The 8938-nt window shown below is 40.8% G+C and overlaps 1 non-coding gene across 1 annotated transcript; it reads right to left on the bottom strand.

Annotated features, from left to right (window-relative positions):
- Nucleotides 1–6364: 6364 nt before the first annotated feature.
- trnae-cuc lies at nt 6365–6436 on the bottom strand. The gene has a single exon. It is a non-coding gene; the product is annotated as a tRNA-Glu (tRNA).
- Nucleotides 6437–8938: the final 2502 nt, after the last annotated feature.

Below are 8938 nucleotides of genomic sequence, written 5' to 3'. Positions count from 1 at the left end.
GAAAGTGAAAGGTCTGGGTGTGGAAAAGCAAAACAAGCCCTCTCCTGAACTAGAGAGAAACCGCCTCTTGCAGAGTCTTGACGGATTTTGCTTGTATCTGCACTCACAACTAAAGTCTGCAGGGCTGGGATGCACATGAATTACTTGCAAATGCAGCACCTTCAATATCCAGTGTGTGCTTGCATTATACAACATCTTGCTCATTAGGCAAAAATGAAACGAGACAGGAGAGCTCCAACACCCCATTTTCTACTTTTATAGGACAGCGATGCTCCACATCTGAAGAAGTCTGTTTATCAGCCCCCACCCCACTAAAAAAGAACATGTTTGCCCCAATCCCTGGTAGATAAGAGGGCAAGGGTCAATGAAAATGTGCCCTGGTCAGAAAAAAAGTGCCGCTTTCTCCTCTCTTATGGAATATACATTGGTGGAACAAGTCCATGACACCAGCAGAATTATCCTGACCTTTAGTCCTCCTCCACTCATGCCTCTCCTCTCCAAACCTCGCGCTATTTCCCAGGGAAGCTGAACACAGCACAATTACTGTCATTCAGCCCAGCATATGACAGGAGCCTCTGGCACACCAGGTGCCACAGCAGACAGAGGAAGGGACGGTGGTGCTAACTTATGATGTTCTTTAGAAAAAAAAACGTACATTTCTGAGGAGAAATATGCACATTTCCAATCCTTGCAGCTGTTTGGTTGGTTTATACTTTAAGAGAGTTTAAATAAATAAAAATAAATACAGCCAAATTGTTAAAGACCTGAAAAGTGATGCCTCACTGATCGTTTTAGCCAAAGACAAAGTAAAGATGACCTTACCTCATCAGACCTTCCAGATCTTTGGTGGGTTTATACTTTAAGAGAGGTTAAGCAAAGTCAAGTTTGAAAAGCATGTAAACAAGTGGTGCTTGGCTGATTGTTTTAACCACTTAATATTAAGGTTTATAATTCATTAACTACAGGGACTTCAATGCAAACTTAATGGAGCCTTGACAGAGTTAAGATGACCTAACTTCTTATCACAATAGCCATAAAAGGTAATGTTGTGGAGGAGGTCCCTCAAGCTGAAGTAAGTTCTGTTGTGTTCAACTGCCATTTTATAGCAGTAGTTTTACATCAAGAAAGCTGCAGTTGTGTTGCCCATTTTAGTTTGGCAAAACTCTGAATTGTTTTCCCTTCAGGGGGTTCTTACTCCCCCCTTTCACCCTTCATTGCTCACTAGTAGCTCAATACACAACATTTTACAGAGAGAGAGGCAACAGTGTCTTGGTTAGCCTGTTGATTTCCTTACTATCGGTGGAATGGCCACTAGGGGGTCTGCAGAATTAGACTAAACTATATTAACCCCTTACATGGCTAGAACCTGCCAAAGGATTCTAATTTTATTGCACACATCTATAACCTAAGAAAAGCTCAACTACTTTGTTATTGAATAATAAACTTTGGAATGTAATAAGCCTGGGATTTTAAGGTGTGGATGAACAAATTGATGTTTATGAAGATATCAGCTATTTCAAGTGCACTTATTGCTGACACAGGCATCCACACACTCAGCTTGTAAGTTCTCCAAATAAAAGCAATGCCAAGAGAACTGCATGCTTTGGACCAGCTATACATGAGCCTAAAGTCACCATGTTCAATGCCAGGCATTGACTTGAGGGTTTCAAAGCCCCCCAGCATTGTTTCCTTTAGATTGAGGGAACTCCATTGAGTACCTTTGGGATGAGTTGAAGCGGCGTTTATGGTCCAGAACTAATAATCCAACATCAGAACCTCACATACTGACGATGGGTTTCACTTTTGAGGCTTAGCTCCTCTCAAGGTTTCTTCCTCCTGCTTTTGGGAAGCTTTTTCTTGCCACTGCCCACCTTGGCTTCCTCACTTGTGGCTTAGACCCAGATTTCTGTAAAGCTGCTTTGTGACACTGTCCATTGTGAAAAACTATCCAAAATAATCTGAAGTGGCCTGACTTCATGGATGCTTTTGTGGCTGAAGGCAATCGAATCCTTAAAGCAATGTTCCAACATTTACTGCAAAGCTTTTCCAGAAGAGTAGAGACCATTACTGCCAAATACCCTGGATTTTGGAAGAGCAGGAATCTACAAACATATTTTGTATTTGGACCAACATTTTACTTTCCTACTGTCAGAGCTCCACTGACGGACGGCTCTCTAATGAACCATTTTTGCTAATGAGATGCGCAAGACTGAAGAACCTTTTTTTCCGTCCCCTTAAATACACTGAAATAAATATTTGATCTGCATGTTGAAATAAACATTTCAGGAAAATATGATAATGATAAATGTGACAGGAGGAAAAGGAAAGGACTTAATGCAATGGCATAAGTCAAACAATGATTACACAGTATGGTCAATAAATGTTGCAAACAGTTTAATGTACAAAGGCAGGACAGGTCAATGCAGGAGAGAAGTTCATACACAGAAAAACATTAGGGCAAACTTCATGACTGGAATGTTAGATGGAAGACAGTGCCACATAACATTGATAGAAGCCGTGCTATATAATAAGTCAGCTATTACATATTGTTAGAAGTAAGAAGTAGTGGGACTGGTATCACTTTATATTAAGGGTTGCTAATAACTGTTCCCCACTGACCTTCATCCCCTTCTTATTTTGCATCACTAGGCTTTTTTTAAAGCTTAATAACAATGAATACAATCAAGCAAACAGTATGTACAACCTAAAAGTATAATGATGTCTATGTTGCAACACTGGATTTGGTGTGTGAAACCAAAAGCACTGGTCTGGGGGTGATTTGCAACAAACAAACAAACAAAAGAAAAAGCTATATGATTTGCATATGATTACGCTGAGAGGAAGTCACCCTTATGCAGTAGCAGGCAGGGGGGAATATGGGGATCCAAATCCATTTCCTGGGGAAATGTGCATAAAGCCCAACAGCTGTCTCCTCTGACTGACTTCAGTGAGCATTTTCATAATCTGAGAAGAACATAACTCATGCTCTCTCTCTCTCTCTCTCTCTCTCTCTCTCTCTCGCTCTCTCTCTCTCTCTCTCTGCATTCAATTTTGCCTTTGGATATTTGGTATAGACCAGAAATAATACAACAGCAGTGTAGCAAGCTCTTTATTTCCTCGAGGAGGTGCTTATGTTTAAAAGAATAACAGCGAGGCAGTGTAATTGAAAATGAACTGTCCACTCCTAAAAAAATGAGCAAATTTATATTCTAAAGCACGAAGACTATGCAAGCCAAAGCAGTACCTTAACAAGTTGAGCCACTGAAACTCCACTTGAAAGAAAATGAATATAACATTTCTTCCATTTTTTTTAAGAAAACTACCTTTGCACAATTAGCAAAGGACAATTCATTGAATTGACTGCATATGAACCTTGACTGCATAGCATAACTTGAGATCAAGGGTGCCTAATTCAGGTCCTGGAGATCTACCACCTAGATCCAACACACATTGGAGGAACATCGGTGGAACCTACGGTTCTTTCTCTGCAATTTCCCCCTGGGATCAATAAAGGAATCTGAATCTGAATCTGAATCTGAATGATTATAATACTCAACCGTGTCTCTTCATCATCATGATCAAATGAGATAGATAAGCTAAGCTCTGCAGAGTGATGGATCCCCAGCACCAGGAATGGGTTACCTACTTAAGATGATGCATTGTGCTATGATAGTTTGAAGTAACTAGACTTGGTTTTATAGTTTCTGGTCCACAGTGCTGTACTGTGCGCTCTGTATCTGCATTTGTATTCAGTTTCGGATCAGACGTGTCTGTGACCATGTCATTAACGATGCCTTTCTGTTTGTCTGAGTTGAGACCCCAGCAGGGACGTGGAACCATACACAGTGCGTGCTCTGCATTGGCTATATGGAGCAGCTGCCCTGCTGATATGTGACAGTGAGAAGGTTTAACAAGGAAATCCGTATAGTTCTTTCAGCGGGAAGCTCACTAGACACGGGCGAGCTAGCAAGGTTTGTGCATGAAGCCTATAAATACAACCGCATAAATTCATCAGCTGCAGTTTCCTTCTTAATAAATGTGATGCAATAAGATCTTTTGATATTATGGATTATGGGGATAAATAAGGATATGTTTAGGTCTGGGAAGCAGGACAGTTTGCAGTATTCAAAAGCAGTTTGTTATAGATAATAATAATAATAATAATAATAATAATAATAATAATAATAATAATAATAATAGTTCTTTATTTTTGTATAGCGCTTTATCAAGGACCCAAAGCCACTTACAATTTAAAGTACATAGATAACACACTTAACACAGACAACAAGAGCACAATAATACAAACTAAAAGACAAGGCAGTATATGGGAGGTCACATGAAGGAGCATAGCAGACTCGGGGCAGGTTATGAGTGTGGTGAGGCAGAGCAGTTTACATAAGAGATGCTGAATAATGGCAGGGTATATGAGATAGATATGAGTCAACAAAATCAACTTCATCAGAATGTAGGAATCATAAACGTATGCACTGATTCAGCACTAACCTGAATATCACTTTGATGTTGAACATCAAATTAGAGTGAACATAATTTCCAGTTGTCATGCTCAATGTCAGAGGAAAACAATTGCGGTTGGTTTTTCCAAAAAAAGTATATCTCTTAAAAACAAACAAAAAACATAATACAAATTCCCAACACTGCAGCAGCTGCGAGTACTTGAAAGGGTCAAGCTAGGAAAATGCATTAATGCCATTAAAAAAAAAAAAAAGTTTGAACCTGTTAAGAAACTTTCCTCAAAGCAATAAGTTTGCATCATAATTTTAAGTGAAGTCAACTAATTTAAGATGACTGTTTTTGTTATAATGTATACATCCTACAATGTAAAGTCCTCTCACATATGAGCTTGATTTTTAGGGTTTGCCCTTGTTGCTTCAGTAGCATGTTGCTCTCAGATGTAAACATTCAGAGGAACCTGAGCTCTGCAAATACATCTGGTAACAGAAGACTTTTACTTTGGAATTCCATCAATGAGCAATTGGAAGGATTTTAGGTACATCAACCTTAACATTACAACATATGAAATGATCATGAATCATGAAGATCTCTGATCTGGTCTGATGCATCAACCTTTCAGATGCAAGCTGTGGAGAAAGGCACTATCCAGACTGTTACCAGTGTAAAGTTCAAAAGCCTGGGTCTGTCATGATATGAGAATGTAGTAGTGCTTATTGGCGTAAGTAACTTGAACATCTGTGAAGGCGAATTAATGCTAAAAGATATAATTACATTTTGAACCGACATACCGCCTTCTTCAGGGATATCCGTGCTTATTTCAATGTGACACCACCAAGCAATGTTCTCCATGTGCATATCAGCATAACATTGACAGAATACAATATTACTACTGTGTCTAATCTACTCAGACCAGCACAACACAGACCACCATGTCAGTGTTACTGCAGTGCTGAGAATGATCCATCACCCAAATAGTACCTGCTCTGTGAGGGTCCATGGGGGTCCTGACCACTGAAGAACAGGGTAACAAAGTATCAGAGAAACAGATGGACTACAGTCTGTAACTGTAGAACTACAAAGTGCAGCTATACAGTAAGTGGAGCTGATAAAATGGACAGTGAGCGTAGAAACCAGCAGGTGGTCATGATGTTATGCCTGATCTGTGTATTTGGATCTTGCACACAGTGACCACGGCAATAATCCAGACTGTAAAACTTTCAGTTTCCTTCCGATCAGAGTGCATGTCAATGTCTGTACCCTCTCATTTTTTTGATGTACGTGACAAAGCCTGTAACACCCTTGCAGACACAAATTTTGTCACATGATGTTTGACGCCTGAACTATAAATTGACCTTTTCGTTTTTTAACAGGTAATCAGTAATCCTATCTGTAATGGAGCACATTCGTAAAGTAACCCTCCCAATCCTGCTTGTGCATCCATAATATAGATAATCACTGCCTGCTGATTATGCATTAGCTCGTTATTTATATCATTCTTGATATCGTTGCTATAGGGAAAAAAACGTTTTTCAGTTTTTGACATAATATAAAAATGCCCGTTGCCCTTGATTATAAATTTAATTATGATTAAGTGACCCTTATTAGTCCCACAAGGGGGAAATTTCACCGCCGCATTTACCCCATCCATGAAGTGAAACACCACATACACTCTAGTGAGCACACACACACTAGGGGGCAGTGAGCACACTTGCCCGGAGCGGTGGGCAGCCCAATCCGCAGCGCCCGGGGAGCAGTTGGGGGTTAGGTGTCTTGCTCAAGGACACCTCAGTCATGGACTGTCGGCACTGGGGATCGAACCTGCAACCTTCCGTTCACAAGGCTGGATCCCTAACCTCCAGCCCATGACTGCCCCACAAAAGAAACAGACGACTTCCCTGACCGGGAATCGAACCCGGGCCGTGGCGGTGAGAGCGCTGAATCCTACCCACTAGACCACCAGGGATTGCACAATGAGGAATGGACCAAAAGAAAAGGCCCACAATGTCTTGGAAAAAAGTCTGGTTCCATTGACTTACACTAAAAGTAAAGTCGTTTTTATTTTCTTTTCCTGTAAAGCTAACATTTTGGAGATTTTCTTTCGACAACAGCGATATTTAACACAATGCACCTTCTCCACGTGTACGTTTTCAGACTGCTTCAGCAGGGCTGTTAAACTCCAGTCCTGGAGGGCTTCAGTGCAGCAAAGTGTGTTGATGTTGTCCTCACTAGATCATGTCTGACTCAACCCATCAGCTAATTATCAAGTCCTTCTCGAGCTGAAGGAGTGCGTTAGAGGCCGGAAAACGCTAAACAAACCGCAGTACTGTGGCCCTCCAGGACAAGAGTTTGACAGCTTTGCAATATAACAGCCCACTCCGACGCTTTATCTACTTGCTGTTTTGAAAAAAGTCACAGAAGATCAATAACCAGACATGGAGGGCATCACTATCTGTCTCTTTCTTAATGCCGATGGGTGTGAACGTCTTAATGTTGATGGACAATTCAAACCCCTCCCCCTTGAAGGCCATTGAGGCGGCTTTTGGCGAGGGTCGTTCATTTGGTTCTTTCGGCGCCTCCTCTTCATCCCCTCTTCAGTGGCGATGACACACTGGATCGGATTGAGTGATAAAGGGGTAGCTTTGTTGTCAGTGCACGGTGCTATCATTCATCTCCATATGATGAAAATATGTGGCAAATTGGATTTGACAGAAAGCTAATAATAACAAAGCTATAGAGGATTCCACATGGGTGGCTCAGGGGGTTTCGACACGTTATTACTCCATTTTTCGAAGGGTCTCTCCTGGGTAGCTGTCAAAGCAGTGCCCAGGAGGATCCATAGGGAAAGGGGGGTGGTGGTGGGTGGTGGTGTGGGGGGGGGGGGGGCACACAGACAGGTTAGTGAATGCATGTGTATGTGTGTGACTGATGAATGCTGTGCTGGATGAAGTGTCCATACTGTCCTCAGTCGCCTCCCAGCTCTAAAACCCATACGCCGTGAATCACAGGGAGGGACGTCATGACGGCAGAGTGGACGAATGTGCTGCAGTCGTGGGAAAGTTGCAGTAAAACCACATTATGAAGTCCTACGGGACCCAAACCTCGACAGCCTCAGCGCTCATAAACGTGCGGGGCTTGTTTTTGCCTCTGCGGGTTGGTATTTCGCTATCTCTCTCTTTTTTTGTCTTTTTTTGCTGGCTTTATGTTTTCTGTCTGTTCCTCTCTCTCTTTCTTTCTTTTTTCTCAATCTAATCTGTGTTCCTCTTTGTTTTTCATTCTCTTTCTTTTCTTTCTCTGTCAGTCCCTGCTCTGTTTCTCTCTCTTTCCATCATTCTGTCCTTCCTCTTCATGTCCCTCTCTCTGTTCTTTCTTTCTTTTTATGTCTATCTCTCTCTTTCTCTCTCTCTTCTGCTATCACACATACACATGCCTTTCTAATTTACTCCTCTTTTTTCCTTTAACATTTCTCTCTTTTACTCTGACTTTTCCCACTCATTTCAACCCCTGCCTTTCTTTCTTTCTTTCTTTCTTTCTTTCTTTCTTTCTTTCTTTCTTTCTTTCTTTCTTTCTTTCTTTCCATTCTTATTGTCTTTTTCTCTTTTTATGTCTTTTTCTCTTTTTATGTCTTTTTCTCTTTTTATGTCTCCCTTCTCTCTCTCTTGCTCTCTCTCTCCTGCTCTCTCTCTTTCTTTCTGTCTGTCTTTTTTCTCTTTTTATGTCTCCCCTCTCTCTCACTCTCTTGCTCTCTCTCTTTCTTTCTGTCTTTTCATTCTTATTGTATTTTTCTCTTTTATGTCTTCCTTCTCTCTCTCTCTCGCTCTCTCTTTCACACACACACACATACACACACCTTTCAAATTCCCTCTTTTTTCACCCCTTCTTTCTTTCTTTCTTTCTTTCTTTCTTTCTCTCTTTCTTTCTTTCTTTCTTTCTTTCTTTCTTTCTTCTTTTTATGTCCCTCTCTCGTATTCTATCACACATAAACACACCTTTCTAGTTTGCTCCTCTTTCTTCCTTTAACATTTCTCTTTTCCCACTCTTTCAACCCTTTTCTTTCTTTCTTTCTTTCTTTCTTTCTTTCTTTCTTTCTTTCTTTCTTTCTTTCTTTCTCTTTCCATTCTTATTGTATTTTTCTCTTTTATGTCTTCCTCTCTCTCTCTCTCTCACACACACACACACCTTTCAAATTCCCTCTTTTTTCACTCCTCTTTCTATTTCTTTCTTACTTTCTTTCTTTCACTGTTTTTCTCTTTGTCTTTCTTTTCTTTCTCTCACCGTCACTTTGCTCTCTCATCCCCCTTTATCTCTAAATCTGTTTCTCACTTTCCTTTTCTCTCTCTGTCATTTTTGTCTCTCTCTTTCTCAACCCCTTTCTGTCTCTCATTCTCTCCCACTCTTATCCTTCTCTTTCATTCTCTTAGTCTTTTTCTGTCTCTCTCTCACTGTCCCACTCCCCCACTAATATCCC

The sequence above is a fragment of the Pygocentrus nattereri genome, chromosome 8 (genome assembly GCF_015220715.1).
Source record: "Pygocentrus nattereri isolate fPygNat1 chromosome 8, fPygNat1.pri, whole genome shotgun sequence".
Classification (NCBI taxonomy): Eukaryota; Metazoa; Chordata; class Actinopteri; order Characiformes; family Serrasalmidae; genus Pygocentrus; species Pygocentrus nattereri.
This window is presented reverse-complemented; position numbering and strand designations above follow the sequence as displayed.